Source organism: Astatotilapia calliptera, chromosome 18 (assembly GCF_900246225.1).
Source record: "Astatotilapia calliptera chromosome 18, fAstCal1.2, whole genome shotgun sequence".
NCBI classification, from domain to species: domain Eukaryota; kingdom Metazoa; phylum Chordata; class Actinopteri; order Cichliformes; family Cichlidae; genus Astatotilapia; species Astatotilapia calliptera.
The window spans coordinates 35437328-35458838 of NC_039319.1; the positions used below are offsets into that span (position 1 = coordinate 35437328).

At 47.3% G+C, this 21511-nt stretch overlaps 1 long non-coding RNA gene across 1 annotated transcript; it reads right to left on the reverse strand.

Moving 5' to 3' along the window:
* Window positions 1–3228: 3228 nt before the first annotated feature.
* Window positions 3229–6144, reverse strand: LOC113010845 (uncharacterized). Its single transcript, XR_003270390.1, has 3 exons — window positions 5005–6144; window positions 4735–4913; window positions 3229–3395 (listed from the first exon to the last, which is right to left on the reverse strand). It is a non-coding gene; the product is annotated as an uncharacterized LOC113010845 (long non-coding RNA).
* Between the last annotated feature and the right edge of the window lie 15367 nt (window positions 6145–21511).

Here is a 21511-nt window from a genome sequence, read left to right on the forward strand (position 1 = left end):
GCCACATTTAACCGTGCAAACATACAGTGTTTTGTTTTATACTTTCTAGGTATTTTTTCTACCTCACATCCATAGCCAATTTAGAATGGCCTAACTTGTCTTTGGACTATGGGAAATAGCCAGAGAATGCAGAGGTCATCCACAGAGCCACAGGGAGAACTTGCAAACTCCACATAGGTGCACTATTGTGCTGGTTACACAAGCCACTTATAAAATAAGACTGGAAGTAACAACAAAGAGAGGGACATAGGTAAAGACAGGGAAGATAACAGGACTTGGAAAAAAAAAGAATAAGAAACACCAGCAATTAGCCAAGGAGAAAACATGCCACAGAGAAGCCAACATGCATGAAACTGTGGAGCACGTTTTTACAACGCTGTGATTGCAGCCATTCCCCAGCTCTCTGTGAATGGGACTCATGGCCATTGATCAGTGGTTGTTGATCAATGGTCATGAGAATTTGCATAATTATGATTAAGGAACTGACCTCCCAGCCCATTGTTCCTTCACTGAGCTGGTTTCAGTCATTATGCAGATGTCCTGTTTATAAGATTGAAACCTGCAGTCAGCTGAGACTGAAGACGTCACCTGATGATGACGAAACGTTTCTCCCACAAAACGCTACGTCCAGATGAACAGAATCAACTTTTGGAGATGTAGAGCACATTGCATAAACAAGTAGTGTTGTGAAGCCTGCTTTAAAAATGTAACAGGTCATAGTATACCACCCCATAAAAATATTTAAATTAACTTTTAATATTTGATTACTTTTGAATTTTGAATGTAAGACTTGAAAGTGAACAGTAAAGCAGATGTGTCCTCTAAATTCAGGACATATTTACCAATGTAAACAAGCTGTATTGTCTACACATCGTCATGCTAGGTCAGCTTTCTGAATTCACAGGGATACTGACTTTATATAGCACAGTACCTGAGAACTGATCCATGAAATTTGGTGGCAATTCTTGAAATTTTTATATTTTTCCATTTTCAAAATAGTGCAGGGAGTTAGTCCGCAAATGTGAAGGCTTTGGAAACAGCATTTAACCCCTTAATGGAATCTAACAGTGGCATCAACATGATTCATGAGAAGAACATACTGATTAAATGTTTGCATTCAGGGCTGGAGTCCAGTATGTTACATTCCTATCAGAAGAAATGAAACCAGCTGCATATCAATGGTGCATATTTGAAATGTTATGCTGTAAAATCTGCCAACAGCAGCCGGGCCAAGTCATCTGCTATGTAATCCTCTATACACACAGTACACATAGGATTATTTCGCAGAGTTAATTGGTATTTTGCAGAAAACAAACACTTATAGCATCACTGAGCACACACTGTAGACAGGAGAATAAGTTCTTGTTAAACCCAACTACTACATGCATAGTCTGCAGTGAATAACAATTAACACAGAACGGTGGGTGCCGCATTAGTGTGAATACGCTGAGGTGGAAGAGCAACTGTCCTCTGTTTAAAAGGCAGCTTTAAGTAAGGTGCCAGGTGTTTTATAATTAGAGAGTCAATAGAACCAATCTCTCAAAATGCAAAGATAACTGCCTTCATCCTTACTGATATATGTGAATTGACGAGCATTTAAATATAAAAAGACACTGCTCAAAGACAATAGTTTCACACTTTCTAATAAAGCTAATAATATTAGCTATAATAATAATGCCCATACATTTACTCATTTCTTCCACAGCTATAAAGTTATCAGTCATTTCAAATAAACCTACAAACAAAGCTCCCACATGGAAATAACAGCAAACCAAGCTTTAGTCTTTTAAACTGAAAAACAGCAGACATGTCCTCTCTGGGTCTCAAGTTATTTTTCCTTTATTCTACATCAGTTTTTACCGTTCTTAAATCTAGCAAAGGAGGAGGGCGAGGAGGCCTTGCTGGTGTTAACACACAGTTATGCTTCCTAACTAGCTGGTGTTATCGTGGCATTATCAAGCCCACAGCCCATTTTGTCTGTTTCACGAATGATTGTGCCACAATGTTTGACTTTTTTTTATTATCTTTGTCACATCATTAGAACGACACTGAACTGCCAAAGTGTACCCCGCCTCTTGCTCAGTGATAGTTGGGATAGGCGCTCTGCCCATTGATCACAATTCATCTAAAAACAGAGAACTTTGAGAACCTTTCTTGGTGCAGTATTCCAGGGCACTGGATTAATGCAGTGCTTCAACCAGCAGTAAAAGCTAAAGCCTGGTTCTATGTTAGAACATTTCTTAACATCAAAGAAACACTGTTAATGAATTAAATGTTGTCTTAAATAACTCTCAAGCACTTCATGGTAGATCAAACCCTAACGCCATTCCCTCCTCGAGCAAATGGAGTAAAAAAGCTGGCACTGGATCAAAATTGACAGGCAGTCTTCTCTAATGCTGCGAATCATAAATTACAGCCCTGCTACTGAACGTCAAGGTTAATTCCCTCACCCAGTGTGATGAAATGATTCCACATGACACCTTCAATTGATGCTTTTGGAGGCCTGCCCACCAGAGGAGATCCCTGTCACACAGGCTTTTAATAAAGGACATAAAGGAAAACGAAAGTGGCATGACAATAGTAACCATGAAAATGACTTCATTCTTGTATAATTCACTGCAGCACTGCCTTCTTTTGTTAATAATTATTCTTTTTGGTGGTGACTGAGAAATAGACATTGAACAAAGTAAAAATGATAAAACTCTTCTTTCTGTCTCTCAGAACATTCAAAATTCTTCATCGAGACAATGAAAATATGTATAGAGTTTGCACAGCCAAGCTATGATTTTTGCTGCAGATACATAATAAGTCTGGTACATAGCCATCTGTCAAGATTAAGTACCAATCAGCACCACTGGTTCAAATGCCCTTCTTAACACTCACCATCCTCACACTACCATCCCTCCTCTTACCTACCCTTTCTTCTCTCACCTCCCTCCTACTACCCAGTGTGTTTTGTTTCTGTGCCCAAATGTTTGGAACACATAAAAAACAACAATAGCAAGTCTACAAGAGTGGTGTGGTTTTTTAACTCCCAAATATGAATATGAACTTTAAATTCATACCATCACTGAATGTTTTGTGGCAAACAAGTAGCACAAAATCTCCTTTTCTCCTCTAGAATTGGGCATGGTGGACAAGGTCCATGGCATGGCTGGATCATTCTGTCATGGTAGTCAGACATAACTCAAATGCAGGACTCAAAGGTTTACAATCAGACGTGTGTTTATTTACAACGTGGTCACCAGGTGCTATATACAACAGTGGGAGGAAAGGGCTCCAGGGAATACAGAGGAAGGCACACAAGTCCAGACTTCACACTCTTCACTTGACAGTCATTTACAGAAATACACGCTCATCACAGTCCAAGGCCACAGGGAATAATCCAGGTAGGTCTGTGCCAGGAGAAGGAAGTACACGTTAGAACACGTGAACATGAGAAAGATAAATAGAGATGGTACGAGAGCCAAGGGTACACTGAGTAGATTAAGCACAATGATCCAGAGACAATTAAGCAATGGCTTTGAAGATGATGATGATTTGCAGGTGTCTGAATGTCAGCAGGTGAGTTGGCCAAGGGCAGGGAACCAGCAGGGAGGACCACAGGTAAACAAAAGAGGTGAGAGAAGGAGACAGAGGGGGAGAGAGAGAGACAACAACAAACTCTGGTAGGAAGTCAGGGAGGACTGGGGTACGATGACGTGGCAATTTTCTTTTATTGTTTTGTTTTTGTTTGTTTTTTTCAAATTGTGTATGAGTGTGTGTGTGTGTGTGTGTGTGTGTGTGTGTGTGTGTGTGTGTGTGTGTGTGTGTGTGTGTGTGAGAGAGAGAGAGAGAGAGAGAGAGAGAGAGATTGAGAAAGAGAGACATTGTTAACATTGTATGTATGCCTGGAATACATTTTAGTAATTTTTGCTAATGTATGACTGTAAGCAACTAGCCTGGTACCAAGTATAACATTAACATTCTTGTTGTTTTGCTTATTTTATTGGCTGAGAATAAGCCAGTAGCTGTGGAATCTGGATGGTGGTGGGTTCTTTTCCCCACTCCCTTTGTTGTACAACAACCTGAGTGTAAAGTTGTTTTTAATTGCTTTATATTGTAAGGTAAAGACAAAGAAAACCCCAACAGTCATATGAACTCCCTATGAGTAAGCGCTTTGGCGACAGTGGGAAGGAAAAAGAAAAAAATGGGTTTTAACAAAAAGGGCTTCTCACTCTTACTAAACTTGTCACGGTCGGACGGTCCTCCCTGGACGACCTGCTTGTTGTGTGTGTGTGTGTGTGTGTGTGTGTGTGTGTGTGTGTGTGTGTGTGTGTGTGTGTGTGTGTGTCTCCTTTTTTCCTTCGCCCCTCCCTCCGGGTCCGTCTATGTTTAGGAGCCGTGCTTTCGGGAGAGTGAGAGTGTGGCGACCCCTGACCCGGAAGTGTCTCCGCTCAGCTGCTGACACACCTGCACCTAATCTTCCACCCAGCTGCCACTAATCATCCCCGTTTGGGCTGAGGTAGTTAACGGTGTGTCCAGACGGCAGTCGACGCTGGATTGTACTCGAAGCTCGGTAGTAAAGTGTGCTCGTTATTGGTGACGTAGCTTTAGCCGGCTAGCCTTCTCATCTATTGTTGTCACCCGTCCATTAGGAGCAAGAAGTACGGAGCGGAGGGTTGGAGAGAAGGGCTCCCTAGGATTATCACTCGGGAGGAGAAGCACATTCGGATTACTACTGGGGAGACTCACCTGCACCACTACTGGGAACTTGGAGAAAACCACTGTTGGACTATTACACTTCTTTCATGTTTGAGACTGTTTTTGAGCACTGTAAATAAAAGCACTGTCTGCTTTGCATCCAGAGCTCCGCGACTGAGTCCATATTTCCCCATTACTCGTGACAAAACTGCTGCAGTGCTCAATATATACTGTGAATAAGAAATTACAAGAAACATTTACAACAACTATTTACAAATACTCTTAGCTCAAAACAACATATATTAATTACAAATGGCTCACGTGTTACGAAAAAGACCATCGCTCAGGATTCTCACAGAAATGATCAGAACTACAAACAACTAGCTGCTTTGTTGGTTGTAGAGGAGACAAGGAGAGAGGCAAGGTGGCTGTCAGCTGGAGGTTAAGAAGCTGCTGTCCATTCAATCATCCAATCCGGACTTCAAGAGCTTTCTTGAGTCAGCCAATCACAGCCACACCCATACACCCAGCCTGGAGGGAGGAGATAAAAAATACACACACCCACACACACTCCAATGGGAGGAGCCACACATCAAAACAGCCAGCGTGTGATCACAAACCACAACATTTCATCGAATCATAACATTTCCCCCCCCCACCCAAAAATTGAACATTTCGCCCTTAACGAAATGCTGGATTCATCACCTAGATAGAGCATCAGCCATGACACTTTCTAAGCCTTTCTTGTAACGGCAGAGGTCTTACACTGTGAAAATCTGGGGGTGAAGCTGGTTGTGTTTTCTAAGGAGCTGTCTTATAGTCATTTTCTGATGGTTTCCACTGCCTCAATTGTAGGTATGCAAATGAAGAGAGAAACCACATCAAAGAACGCTATGGTTTCACCTGGATAAAGTGTAGGTTTCTGGACATTTTTTGTGAAGTCGGTGGAGTTTTTGATGTGACTGGGGGTCTTCCCCACAAGGGGTGCTAGGATAGTGACAAGGTGTTTGGAAATGTTCTAGGTGGCTGAGTTTATACTGCTAACAATGGGTCTGAGTGGGATTCCTTCTTTGTGGATCTTTGGAAGTCTGTAAATACAGGGTATAGCATCCCCGTTTTAAGGCTTCATTGGTATTGTTGTCACTGAGCAGTGAAGTAATTTTTGTGTCATAGTCCATTGTGTTTAGAACAACAGTGTACCTTCCCTTGGTAATATGGTGATGTTTTGGTGTTTGCTCGGGGATGTGAGGGCCTTGTTTTCGTTTTTGTGTTTAAGCTCCTTAGATGACGATGACCTAGATGACTGTGAACATTCACAGACAACACCTTCAACACACCACGCTCCTCCTTGCCATAGCATTTGTGTTGTGCCTCATCAATCTTGAGTTGTTTAAGTTGTTTATGTTCAAGAAAGGACTTTATAAAAGATGGACGATGTGGCCCCACTTCCTTCCATTGTACAAAAATAAAGCTTAAAGGTTTCATAGAAGTGTAATTTGTTCTATTTAGTTGTATTTTTACTCAGTTGTGTCACAGTCTGGCGAGAGCAGACTGTATGAATTGAGAAAAGGACCCAAAACGCAGACTCCAAGGAACAGGGAACAGAACTTGAAATGTTAACAAAAGGCGAGCCGTTTAATATGGCTGGTAGAAAAGGTACAAACAAAGGGCAAGGCAAACTGAAGCAAAATTAACACAAACCTAAACTGGGGAATCTAAACAAACAATAAGAAAAACCTAGACAAGAAACTTTGAAGCATGGCATGAACAACAGACGACCTGACAATCACACACTGAAAATAGAGGACTTAAATACACAGCACGTGATTAGGGGAAGTGGGAACACATGGAGGAACAGCTGACTGACATGAGCCTAATGACAGGACAAGGGAACTGAAACTAAATACAATGAACAAAGAACACACGACTCCTTCAAAATAAAACAGGAAACATGAGACAGACATGATAATACAAACTTGATAACATAAGACACGCAGCATGAAACACGAAGGTTGAGGGGAAACTTAAATACAGGGGAAGAAAACACAAGGAGTCTAATAACCAAATGAACTTAGATAACCTAATGAACAAAATAAACTCAAACTTAAAACGCTGGGTCAAAAGACCCAGGATCATGACAGAGCCCCCCTTCAAGGGCAGATTCCAGACGCCCAAAACCATGAACAAAGAAAAGAAGCAGCAAGAAAACAAACATGAAACAAAATCAACAACCCACCCAGGGCGGGCGGTGGGGGTCCAGGATGGAGGGCCAGAAACAAAACAAAGAAACCGAAGCACTCAGTCCAAACACAAGGGCTTAAGAGTCCGAGACCCTGTTTCAGGAGGGCGACCATGATCTCGGCAGAAAAGGAGTTCATGGCACAGTAGTTCAGGTGGCCGACCTGGAGGCCGATGGCACAGTAGTCCATAGTTCAAGGGTTCAGGGGGCCGGCCATGTGGAAGGTGGCAGTGGCGAAGCAAGCATGGCTGGCCACACTGGGGGGCTTGGCTCGTGGCCGGCGGCAACATGGACGAGACCTGTCGGGTGGCTTGGCTCGTGGCCGGCGGTGACGTGGACGAGACCTGTCGGGCGGCTTGGCGGGTGGTCGACGGCGTGGACGATAATCCTTGGATGGTTTGGTTGGTTTCCGTCGACAGGCTGTCCTGACAGGCTCCGGAAACAGCCGTGCTGGACCTGGACGTGGCTTGGCAGGTGGAAGGAGACAAGGCTGAGGCGTGGCAGGCACAGATAATGGCGCTGCAGGCGACGGCGTGGAAGCCGCAGGTGGCGGCGCTGCAGGCGATGGCGTGGAAGGATGCTGGGCGCGCTTGGCTGAACCTCCAGCTGGCACAACAGGACCAGGCGAGGCAGGGCCAGCAGGTGCGGAGACCTCTGGCTGAGGCGAGGCAGGGCCAGACGCAGCAGAGGCAGGACCAGGCAAGGCTGAAGACTCTGACGAGGCCGGACCAGGCGAGGCTGAAGACTCTGACGAAGCCGGACCAGGCGAGGCTGAAGACTCTGATGAAGCTGGACCAGGCGACGACGTGGACGGAGACACGGAGGCCGCAGCTAGTGTGGATGAAGACACATCAGCTGCAAACGTGGATGAGGCTGCTGGTGGAGCAGCTGGTGACTGAACGGGCCCCTCGGACCCTCCAACGGAGACAGGAAGCTGAACGGGCTCCTCGGACCCTCCAGCTGACGTGGCGTGAAGCTGGTGCGGTTCTCCTGAACCCCCAGCTGACGTGGCATGAGGCTGGACGGGCTCCTCGGGCCCTCCAGCTGACGTGGCATGAGGCTGGTGCGGTTCTCCTGAACCCCCAGCTGACGTGGCATGAGACTGGACGGGCTCCTCGGGCCCTCCAGCTGACGTGGCATGAGACTGGACGGGCAAAGCAGAAGCTGAAGCAGAAGCTGGACCAGGCGACAGCGAGGCAGCCGCAGGTGGTGGCTGGACGGGCTCCTCGGGCCCCCCAGCAGACACAGGAAAAGGCTGCACAAACTCCAACTCAGCCCCTGGCCCCAACCTGGCCTGGATCTCGGTCCCACAGTAGCTTAGCTGAGCCTCATGGCTAGCACTTCCAGTGCAAACAGTCTTATAATTTGGCTTCTTGGAAGCAAAGTTCATAGCATGATCAATACACTGGGATGCTAGATAATTTTGCAGAGGGATAAGATATTCCGTGGAAGACTTGGCTGGTGATTTTTCAGTCTTAGTCATTTCATAAACATGCCCATGAACCTTTAAGGCAGTGTTTGTTCCAATATTGTCCTTAGAAAAAACGCGTGGATTCAGAATACAATCACCCACCTCATGTTGCTGTGAGCCGTGGTGACGACCTGGACGCCGCCTCCTCCTGGAAGCCGTGGTCGTGGAGGCCGGCGCCGCTACGGCTGAGATGAATGTAGCGCTGGAAGCAGCCACCGGTTGAGGTGAGGAAAACGCAGCACTTGTCTGCTGCAGTGGCGACATGGACATGGAGACAGGTGGGAGACTCAACACGCCAACTTTAGCTCCTATAGCTGGCATAGGGAGGGCTGCGTCACAGAGGGGCTGGAGTAATTCAGTCTGCATGCTGGGGGGCTGCTTTGGCAACACGGTGCGGATGAAGCCGTGCAAATCCTCCGACAATCCCTCCATGTAAGCCGGGTATGCAGACAGAATCCGGTGCAGCTGAACTCTAACTGACTCCTTCTCACTCTCCTGTCTGCACGCAGAATAGATTTTCCACTGTCCATGGAGAATGGTCACACGAGTGCTGAACTCCCAAAAATCCTCAAAGATGTCTGCTGGGTCCATTCTGGTCAGGTCGTTCTGTCACAGTCTGGCGAGAGCAGACTGTATGAATTGAGAAAAGGACCCAAAACGCAGACTCCAAGGAACAGGGAACAGAACTTGAAATGTTAACAAAAGGCGAGCCGTTTAATATGGCTGGTAGAAAAGGTACAAACAAAGGGCAAGGCAAACTGAAGCAAAATTAACACAAACCTAAACTGGGGAATCTAAACAAACAATAAGAAAAACCTAGACAAGAAACTTGGAAGCATGGCATGAACAACAGACGACCTGACAATCACACACTGAAAATAGAGGACTTAAATACACAGCACGTGATTAGGGGAAGTGGGAACACATGGAGGAACAGCTGACTGACATGAGCCTAATGACAGGACAAGGGAAGTGAAACTAAATACAATGAACAAAGAACACACGACTCCTTCAAAATAAAACAGGAAACATGAGACAGACATGATAATACAAACTTGATAACATAAGACACGCAGCATGAAACACGAAGGTTGAGGGGAAACTTAAATACAGGGGAAGAAAACACAAGGAGTCTAATAACCAAATGAACTTAGATAACCTAATGAACAAAATAAACTCAAACTTAAAACGCTGGGTCAAAAGACCCAGGATCATGACAAGTTGTATATAGTATTTGTATTTGTATTCTATTTTTATCTTATTGTATATTTATTTTATTTTATTCTACTGTATATAGTATTTTATTCTATTCTGTACAGTTGTGTACTGTATTTATTCTTATTGTATTCTAATTTTTGCCTCATAACTTTTGCACTGTCCACTTCCTGCTGTGACAAAACAAATTTCCCACGTGTGGGACTAATAAAGGTTATCTTATCTTATCTTAATAAGGCGCGTGCACACGCAGCGGCTTCTCTCTCTCCCAAACAAACTACTTTTTCGTGTTTTTCGTCCTGCAAGTTGCAGTGTTTTTGTAAGTCTTTGTCGCGTCTATCTGTGTGCAAGCGAGGATATGCCCGAACACTTCTTCTCGACATCGGCAGAAACAAACTTTTTAAGTTAAACTCTGTGGACATCGAGAAGCTGAAAGATCTGGGTCTGCTCCGAAGGCCTACTCAATCACCGATCCCCACTCCTGCACTTCGCCCACAATGGATGCGCCTCAAGCGGTGTGAGAGGAAGCAGAAGAGGGATAAGCGTGGTGGCATCTGAGCTAGGCTAGCGGCTAGCCCACACAAACCCGCCATCCCCTCTATCGTTCTGGCCAACGTACGCTCGCTAGAAAATAAACTGGACGACATCTGACTGCTACGTTCATCTCAAAGGAACGTAAAGGACTGCTGTGCTTTTGTGTTCACGGAAACATGGCTTAGCGACAGTGTCCCGGACCGCGCCATTCAGCTCGACCAGCTAACATGCTACCGTGCTGACAGAGTCATCGTCGCGGGAGGTAAGACCCGCGGGGGAGGACTTGTGTTTACATCAATGATGCCTGGTGTTGCGATGCTGCTGCGGTCTGCAAACACTGCTCACCAGTGCTGGAGTGTATGGTTATTAAGTGCCGGCCATTCTATCTACCGAGGGAATATACAGCCATACTACTGTGCGCTGTGTACATCCCTCCCTCCTCCAATGTCAACAACAGGAGTGAGGCACTGAATGAACTGTACCAGCACATCAGTGAGCAGCAGACAGCCCATCCTGATGCTTTTCTCATCCTGGCTGGGGATTTCAATCATGCAGACTTAAAGTGCGTGTTTCCAAAAATACAACAACACATAGACTTTCCAACAAGGGGAAATAACACACTGGACTTTGTTTACACCACCCAGAGAGGAGCCTACAAAGCTTTTCCCCTCCCCCACCTCGGCGCCTCAGACCATATCACTGTCATGCTAATGCCTGCTTACAGACCGCTCGTTAAAACCACCAAACCGGTTCGTAAGCGGATACAAGTGTGGCCAGAAGGGTCTTCAGAGGCTTTACAGGACTGCTTTAATACTACAGACTGGAACATGTTTAAGCAGGCTGCCACCTATAACAACACCACTGACCTCCAGGAGTACGCAGAGACTGTTACTGCCTACATCAACAAGTGTATTGAGGATGTAACAGTCACGAAAACCATAACTGTCCGGGCAAATCAAAAACCATGGATGACAGGAGAGGTCTACAGGCTGCTGAAAGCTCGGAATGTTGCCTTCAGAGATGGAGACGAGGCGAGCCTGAGGACAGCTAGGGCCAACCTTTCCCGTGGCATCAGAGAGGCTAAGAGACAGTACTCCAGGAAAATATCTCATCACTTCAAAGACAGCAGAGACTCACGGAGCCTGTGGCGAGGCATTCAGACCATCACAGATTACAAGCCCCCACCACAGACCTGTGACAGCACTATCCCCCTGCTGAACGAGCTGAATACTTTCTTTGCTCGCTTTGAAGTCCAAAACAGCACCACTGCACAGAAGACCCCACCCCCTCCTGGTGACCAGGTGATGACTCTGTCCCCGGACAGCGTGAGGAGATCCCTCAGCAGGATCAATGCACGTAAAGCTCCGGGTCCTGACAACATTCCTGGTCGTGCTCTGAGAGACTGTGCAGTGGAACTCACTGATGTCTTCACAGACATCTTCAACATATCACTCATCCAGGCTGTCGTCCCCACATGTTTTAAAGCCACCACAATCATTCCGGTTCCAAAAAAGTCATCTCCCTCCTGCTTTAATGACTACCGTCCTGTTGCACTTACTCCCATCCTGATGAAGTGCTTCGAACGACTAGTCATGCAACACATCAAGTCTGTCCTGCCCCCCTCCCTGGATCCCTTCCAGTTTGCGTATCGGCCCAACCGCTCAACCGATGATGCCATCTCCACTGCACTCCACTCAGCACTCACACACCTGGACAAAAAAGACTCATATGTTCGAATGCTGTTCATAGATTTCAGTTCAGCATTCAACACTATAATCCCCCAACAGCTCACTCAAAAACTGGTCCAGCTGGGGCTCAACACCTCACTGTGCAACTGGCTGTTGGATTTCCTCACCGGAAGACCTCAAGCAGTACGGGTCGGCAGTAATACATCCAGCACCATCATTTTAAACACGGGGGCCCCGCAGGGATGTGTGCTGAGCCCCCTCCTCTTCACTCTGCTGACCCATGACTGCACTCCATCATATAGCTCCAACCTCTTCATCAAGTTTGCGGACAACACAACGGTGGTGGGTCTCATTAGCAACAGGGATGAGACCGACTACAGAAGTGAGGTGAGACGCCTGGCCACGTGGTGTGTTGACAACAATCTCTCTCTGAATGTGGAGAAGACGAAGGAGATTGTTGTGGACTTCAGGAGAATGCACACCCAACATGCTCCTCTGACCATTGACGGAGCGTCTGTGGAGAGAGTGAGCAGCACCAAGTTCTTGGGTGTGCACATCACAGAGGATCTCTCCTGGACGTACAACACCACAGCACTGGCCAAGAAATCACAGCAGCGTCTCTTCTTTCTCCGCAAACTAAGAAGAGCAGGAGCACCAGCCCCCATCATGTACACTTTCTACAGAGGCACCATCGAGAGCATCCTGTCGAGCTGCATCACTGTGTGGTTTGGAGCCTGCAATGCGTCCTGTCATGGAACCCTCCAACGCATGGTGAGAGCTGCAGAGAGGATCATTGGTGTCTCTCTCCCCTCCCTCCAGGACATTTACAGCACCCGTCTCACTAAAAAAGCCCTTTGCATAGCGGCTGATCCCACGCACCCAATGCAAAGCTTCTTCAAGCTGCTGCCGTCGGGGAGGAGACTGCGGAGTCTCCAGGCCAGGACCAGCAGACTGAAGGACAGCTTCATCCATCAGGCTGTCAGGAAGCTTAATTCCCTCCCGATTCTGCCCCCTCTCCCCTCCTCTCCTCCATGGTGTCACTGAACTCTGTCACACACACACACACACACACACACACACACACACACACACACACACACACACACACACACACACACACTCTCTGACTCACTCACTGGCCTGCACCAGTTACCAGTCACTTTGTGGAGCATTGGACTGCCATTACCTCATACGACTTTGTTGTTATACTATCTCTTACCGTACATTACTAAATCTCCATTTGCACTATTTGCCTATTTGCACTACTCTGCCTGGTTTACACTCAATGTCATTTACCCTTACCTGAATATTGTATATTGTATATTGTATATTGCATAGCTTTCTTGTTAATTTGTATTGTATTTATTTATTTAAATTTTTACTTTTTAATTATTTTATTTGCATTTTTTAATCACTCTCTTTATTTAAATGTTCATTTGCTATTTCATCTAGGGTTTGAGAGTAACGAAATTTCTATTCTCTGTATGTCCTGTACATGTGGCAGAATTGACAAATAAAGTTGACTTTGACTTTGACTTTGATAACATGATCCAACATCCAGATTATTATCAACAGCTACATTAATCCTGGGGGAAAACAAGTGAGGGAAACAATCAGGACCAAGCTGGCTTTCATCACTACTGCCTGTGCCAGATGTTCTGCTGACTCACGGATAGAGAGACCCACTGAGGCCTGTCCCAGAAGATGGAGAAACCCAGCACTTTATGAACACCTTGATTTTGACCTTTGCTTTGTGTAATGGATTTTTACATAATGATGTAACTCAGCCCTGTTGAAAGTCCATCCATTCATCTTCTTCCACCTATCTGAGGCAGTAACCTAAGCAGAGAAGCATGGACCTGCCTGTAGCTCAGGAGGTAGAGCTGGTGACCTGCTCTACCTGGTGGTTTGATCCCTGGCTGCCCCATTCTGCATGCCAAGTATCTTTGGGCATGCTCTACGGCATGCTCAAACACATTCATCAGAGTATGAATGTGTTTGAATGCTTAGATAGAAAGCACTTAAAGCATAGAAGAAAGTTCTTGTCACGGATTGCCGGGGCAAGCCGTGTGGAATTGTAGAAAGGGACCAAAAGGCGGCAGCTCTGGTGCAGGTGAGTGTTTATTCACAGAGGTGGGTAAGTACAAACAACGGTGGCGACAAAACATGAAACTGGAAACCTAAACTGGGTAAACTAATAAGACAAACCAGAAACGAGGATGCAGGGAGGTCCGGAGAAATACATACGGGAAGACGCAGGGAGACCGAGGGGAAACAACACAGATGAACCAGCAATTACTATGACAGAAGACACAACTTAAATACACTCAGAGAACACAGGGAGATTACATACAGGTGGGAACACAGCTGGGAGTGATCACGTGACGAGAGTAGGGAGACAAACTGAAACACTCACATAAGACGCAGACCTTCACAATAAAACAGGAAACACATACACGCAATGACATAACACACCAACTTAACACAGACTGGGGGACACAGAACATAGGAACATGAACCATGAAACAGAAGAGTATAAACACCCAAGGTAACCAAAACCACAGAATACTAATAAACTAAACAAACACGGAGTCGCAGACTCCGGATCATGACAGGACCCCCCCCTCAAAGGCTGGCTCCAAACAAAACACGAGACCCAACCCAAGAAAACCAATGAAACGAAACACACCACAGCCCAAGAAAAACGGAGTCCAAAACAGAAAAGTTCAGGGGGCCGACAGCACAGGAGTCCAAACAGTTCAGGGGGCCGACCGTGCGGACGGCAACGGCGGCGATGTGGACACAGTTCGGGGGGCCGGCCGTGCAGACGGCAACGGCGGCGACGTGGACACAGTTCGGGGGGCCGACCGTGCGGACGGCAACGGCGGCCACTCAGGCGATGGCGGTCCGGGGGCCGGCCGTGCGGAAGGCAACGGCGGCCACTCAGGCGAAGAGGGTCCGGGGGCCGGCCGTGCGGAAGGCAACGGCGGCGACGAGGGAGACGACGGAGCAGTTCAGGGGGCCAACCGCGCGGAAGGCAACGGCGGCGACGAGGGAGACGACGGAGCAGTTCAGGGGGCCGACCGCGCGGAAGGCAACGGCGGCGACTCAGGCGATGACGATCCGGACCAGGCGAAGCACAGGCAGAGGCTGGACCAGGCGAAGCACAGGCAGAGGCCGGACCAGGCGAAGCACAGGCCGGGGCCGGACCAGGCGAGGACGAAGACTCGGATGAAGCCGGACCAGACGAGGACAAAGACTCGGATGAAGCCGGACCAGACGAGGACGAAGGCTTGGATGAAGCCGGACCAGACGAGGACGAAGGCTCTGAGGCTGGACCAGACGAGGCTGATGATGATGATGCTGCAGCAGGCGAGGATGATGATGATGTTGCAGCAGGTGGCTGAACGGGCCCCTCGGACCCTCCAGCCGACGAGGAAGGCTGCTGGACGGGCTCCTCGGGCCCTCCAGCGGACGAGGCATGAGGCTGGACGGGCTCCTCGGGCCCTCCAGCGGACGAGGCATGAGGCTGGACGGGCTCCTCGGGCCCTCCAGCGGAGGCAGGAGGCTGAACGGGCCCCTCGGACCCTCCAGCGGAGGCAGGGGGCTGAACGGGCCCCTCGGACCCTCCAGCGGAGGCAGGAGACGAAGGCCGGAGCGGTCCCTCGGACCCTCCAGCGGAGACTAGAGACGAAGGCCGGAGCGGTCCCTCGGACCCTCCAGCGGAGACAGGAGATGAAGGCCGGAGCGGTCCCTCGGACCCTCCAGCGGAGACTAGAGACGAAGACCGGAGCGGTCCTACGGACCCTCCAGCAGAAGTCATCACTAAGCCAGCAGTCATGGAGGCCACTAGCTGACACAACGGCGACTGGCAATGCACTGAGCACTGGCTCTGCCCAGGCAACACTGACATGGTGCAGTTCTCAGGTGGCTGCTTAAACTTCAGGGGTCCAGAATTAGCTGGGGACTGAGACCTAGCCTCTGGGGGAGCCCCGGAGCGGCAAACTGTGCCAATGGCGGCTAAACTATGAAAAGCACCTTGAGTTGAAATTAGACTTTCTCCCTGCATGGAGTGAATGAGTGAAACTGGTAATACTGGAGCCAGAGCTACGGGTAGCGGGGGCACTGGAGCTACTGGGGCCTGCGCTACAGGCGGCAGTGGAGCTACCGGAGACTGAACTGAGGGGGACACCGGAGACTGAACTGAGGGGGGCACCGGAGACTGAACTGAAGGGGGCACCGGAGACTGAACTGAAGGGGGCACCGGAGACTGAACTGAAGGAGGCACAGGAGACTGAACTGAAGGAGGCACAGGAGACTGAGCTGAGAGGAGCACTGGCTGCGGGGATGCTAACTGAGCTGAGAATGGCTGCGGGGGAGCTAACTGAGCTGCCAGTAGCTGCACAGGCGATAAGCAGCTCGCGTTGACATCCGCCACACAAAACGCAGCCCCTGAATGAACAGTCATGCAGTCCGAAAATGAAAAAGAGTCCTCACTCACCACAGCCGGCGATTTAGAAGCCCGAACGTCCGGCTGTGGGGTGGCGCGCTTGCGGCGCGATCTGCGTTTCCTCCCCGCAGACGGCTCCGACGGGCCGGGCAAGATCACATCCGGCGAGTCGGGCAGCGAGGCAGGAGTGGCTGAGAGAAGGTGGGGTGTGTGCCGGAGAAAAGCCTGCACGGTCGGAGGAAGCGAAGTTAGAAGCCATGGCAGGCCGGAAAAGAGCCGTTGTAGCCGACTTTCCACGGCGCGGCGAAGCTCCTCTGGAGGGTCCTCAAGCCACAGCCCGAGGAGAATCTCCACGTTATATGTAACGTCGTCCCGGAGCTCCTCGGACGGATTTACTGCCGCTGGGTCCATGGTGGCTGGTTCGTACTGTCACGGATTGCCGGGGCAAGCCGTGTGGAATTGTAGAAAGGGACCAAAAGGCGGCAGCTCTGGTGCAGGTGAGTGTTTATTCACAGAGGTGGGTAAGTACAAACAACGGTGGCGACAAAACATGAAACTGGAAACCTAAACTGGGTAAACTAATAAGACAAACCAGAAACGAGGATGCAGGGAGGTCCGGAGAAATACATACGGGAAGACGCAGGGAGACCGAGGGGAAACAACACAGACGAACCAGCAATTACTATGACAGAAGACACAACTTAAATACACTCAGAGAACACAGGGAGATTACATACAGGTGGAAACACAGCTGGGAGTGATCACGTGACGAGAGTAGGGAGACAAACTGAAACACAATGTTGAAACAAACTGAAACACACCTTTCAAGGTTGTGGAGTAGCGGCTCTACTCTGAGCCCCTCCTGAATAGCTGAACACCTCACCTTAAGGGAGAAGCCAGCCACCCTTCGGAGAAGGCTTATTTCCACTGCTTGTACTTATACTCTCATTCTTTCGGTCACTCCCCAAAGCTCATGACCATAGGTGAGGGTGAGTACATAGATCTACTGGTAAATCGAGAACTTCGCTCTTATGCTCAGCTCTCTCTGCACCACGGTGAAGATGAAGCCAACAGAACCACATCATCTACAAAAAGCAGAGACAGGATTCTGGAACTGGAAGCCTTCCACCACTTGGTTATAGCTAGAAATTCTGTTCATAAAAATTATGAACAGAATCGGTGACAAAGGGCAGCCCTGGTGGAGTCCACTGCACACCGGGAACAGGTCTGACTTATTGCTGTCTATGTGAAAAAGACTCTTGCAATGGTTGCATAAGGATTGAATGGCCAGTAGCAATGGGCCAGAAACCACATACTCCCTCCCAAGTATGTGGAATGCCTTCTCCAAATCCACAAAACACATGTAGACTGGTTGGTCAAATTCCCATGACCCCTAAGTATCCTTGAGAGGGTAAAGAGCTTGTCCAGTGTTCCACGACCGGGACGAAAACCACATTGTTCTTCCTATATCAGGCATGGCAGGCACCAACCTGGTGGCTGCAACTCAGCAGCTTCAGCAATGCAGATGCTGAACATGGTCCATTTGAACTCAATGTCCCCATTCTCCTTCAGGATACTGCTGAAACTCTGCCAGAGGAGAAGTTGAAAATTTTGTGGACCGGGGTCTCTGCCAAATGTTCCCAGCACACCCCAATTATACATTTAGGCACCCCAGGTCTGTCCAGCATCCTCCCTAGCCACCTGATCCAACTCACCACCAGGTGGTGATCATTTGACAGCTTAGCACCTCTCTTCACTTCCAGAGTGTCCAGAACATATGGCCACTCCAAGACTCCAAGAAAGCTGGGTGCTGTGGTTCAGCACATTGGCACAGATAACAGTCTGGACCCAACAGTGTTATTTGAGTGATGTTAGATAAAAGATTAGCACTGTTGACTCAGACCTCATAGTTGGGAAAACAGTGATAATGGATGGGTGCTGAAAGGTGGAAGACGTGGTGCAGGCCGGGTGCTGGTGGTTGGACGAGCAGTGATGTTGGCTGATGGAGGAGAAGCAGTGTTGACTGAAGCTGGCTGGGAGCTGAAACATTTAAATGAGTCCAAATGATTCCATTGCTACAGCTAATGGACTTTTTTCTCTTTCTAAAAAATTGCTTGTTACTGTCACATTAGAGGGCACCGTGAAATTCTGTCAATAATTACACATTTAACCTAGCAATCTGTCCATTTTGCAATTGTCAGTTTGAGGAAAACAAACAAAACTTTGAGGGAGAATTATTCTGTAATTTTCACTAATCAGCATATTTTTTGTGTTTTATATATATTAAAACATCACACAAAAGCTGAAGGTAATAACTTTGATTTGAATCAGTTTTTCGCGAGCAAGCTAAAGCCATATGGTAGAAAGGTTGAAATATTTATAAAGAGGCCAGTTGGGTGTTATTATCTCACTAGTCCTGGGGTTGAGCCCCAGAGTATGAGAAGTATTTTTGCTGCTAGGCATATTAAGGTATTAATATTTTTTTGTTTATTTGTTGGCTGAACAGTTTGTGTTGAGCCATACATCAACAGTCAACCCAAGGAAGTATGGCGTCTATGGTCTGTTGTCTGCCAAAATTGATCTCACAGACTTTGTACCCCTGGCAATCCAGGGGTATACATTTATTTATTACTGATTAATTAATTAATTAATTGTTTTTTTTATTTTAGATTTTTGTATGTATTATTTTCATGTCATCCTCCCACCGTCTCCTCCCACCGTCCAAAGACATGCAGCTTGTGGGGATAGGTTAATTGGATAATCCAAATTGCCACTAGGTGTGAATGTGCGAGTGAATGTGAATGGTTGTCTGTCCCTATGTGTTAGCCCTGCGACAGACTGGCGACCTGTCCAGGGCGTACCCCGCCTTTCGCCCTATGACAGCTGGGATAGGCTCCAGCGCCCCCCGCGACCCTGAAAAGGATAAGCGGAAGCGAATGGATGGATGGATCATCCCCATGTGAATGAAATGTTGAATTCTCCTTTTGTGTTTGTTTCACATGCCATATTCAATGTACATTGCCTGAACGTAACTTAACTGGGGATTTAAGCTTCAGCAGAAAATCTACATTGTAACCTGTGGTGTAACTTTGAACCTCTATGATCCCTACGCTGTCATCTATTCACCTCCCTGAAAATGTGAGTCGGGTTAACGCAGCACACAACTCCTGTAATTGGTCTGTTAAGCAACATTGATTCCTGTTTTGCATTTGAGGCTTTTTTGCCGCAAAAAGCTGATGGTGTATTGTCATCCATTGTACATCTACTAAAAATCTCCTGGTGACCTTGACCCACAAGGTCAGAGGTCACGTTTTCTGAAAATCATGTGGATTCAATAACTCTGAGTGACTCTGAGCAAGCACAGAGTGACCTTACTTCCTACAGGGAGTGCAGAATTATTAGGCAAGTTGTATTTTTGAGGAATAATTTTATTATTGAACAACAACCATGTTCTCAATGAACCCAAAAAACTCATTAATATCAAAGCTGAATGTTTTTGGAAGTAGTTTTTAGTTTGTTTTTAGTTTTAGCTATTTTAGGGGGATATCTGTGTGTGCAGGTGACTATTACTGTGCATAATTATTAGGCAACTTAACAAAAAACAAATATATACCCATTTCAATTATTTATTTTTACCAGTGACACCAATATAACATCTCCACATTCACAAATATACATTTCTGACATTCAAAAACAAAACAAAAACAAATCAGCGACCAATATAGCCACCTTTCTTTGCAAGGACACTCAAAAGCCTGCCATCCATGGATTCTGTCAGTGTTTTGATCTGTTCACCATCAACATTGCGTGCAGCAGCAACCACAGCCTCCCAGACACTGTTCAGAGAGGTGTACTGTTTTCCCTCCTTGTAAATCTCACATTTGATGATGGACCACAGGTTCTCAATGGGATTCAGATCAGGTGAACAAGGTGGCCATGTCATTAGTTTTTCTTCTTTTATACCCTTTCTTGCCAGCCACGCTGTGGAGTACTTGGACGTGTGTGATGGAGCATTGTCCTGCATGAAAATCATGTTTTTCTTGAAGGATGCAGACTTCTTCCTGTACCACTGCTTGAAGAAGGTGTCTTCCAGAAACTGGCAGTAGGACTGGGAGTTGGGCTTGACTCCATCCTACTGCCCGAAAAGGCCCCACAAGCTCATCTTTGATGATACCAGCCCAAACCAGTACTCCACCTCCACCTTGCTGGCGTCTGAGTCGGACTGGAGCTCTCTGCCCTTTACCAATCCAGCCACGGGCCCATCCATCTGGCCCATCAAGACTCACTCTCATTTCATCAGTCCATAAAACCTTAGAAAAACCAGTCTTGAGATATTTCTTGGCCCAGTCTTGACGTTTCAGCTTGTGTGTCTTGTTCAGTGGTGGTCGTCTTTCAGCTTTTCTTACCTTGGCCATGTCTCTGAGTATTGCACACCTTGTGCTTTTGGGCACTCCAGTGATGTTGCAGCTCTGAAATATGGCCAAACTGGTGGCAAGTGGCATCTTGGCAGCTGCACGCTTGACTTTTCTCAGTTCATGGGCAGTTATTTTGCGCCTTGGTTTTTCCACACGCTTCTTGCGACCCTGTTGACTATTTTGAATGAAACACTTGATTGTTCAATGATCACGCTTCAGAAGCTTTGCAATTTTGAGACTGCTGCATCCCTCTGCAAGATATCTCACTATTTTTGACTTTTCTGAGCCTGTCAAGTCCTTCTTTTGACCCATTTTGCCAAGGGAAAGGACGTTGCCTAATAATTATGCACACCTGATATAGGGTGTTGACGTCATTAGACCACACCCCTTCTCATTACAGAGATGCACATCACCTAATATGCGTAATTGGTAGTAGGCTTTCGAGCCTATACAGCTTGGAGTAAGACAACATGCATTAAGAGGATGATGTGGACAAAATACTCATTTGCCTAATAATTCTGCACTCCCTGTAATCTGGGGCTACCATCAATCTAGTGATCTAAACAAGTACACAATCCTGTTATTCAGTAGTGATCTCTCCAGAATTAAACAATCATGGCTTTCAATGTCTTTTTATTAATTCCAAAGTAGTGTAATCTGGGGAAGTAATGACGTAGAATTCAGTTTCTGGGTCAAAACTCTCCTGATTCAATATGCCGCAATGCTGTGTTCCTCATTGCCTTAACAGGGATCTGAATTTTTTTTAAAAACACACTAATTAGTCATTTTACTGTTTTGACGAAATGGCTCCATCTG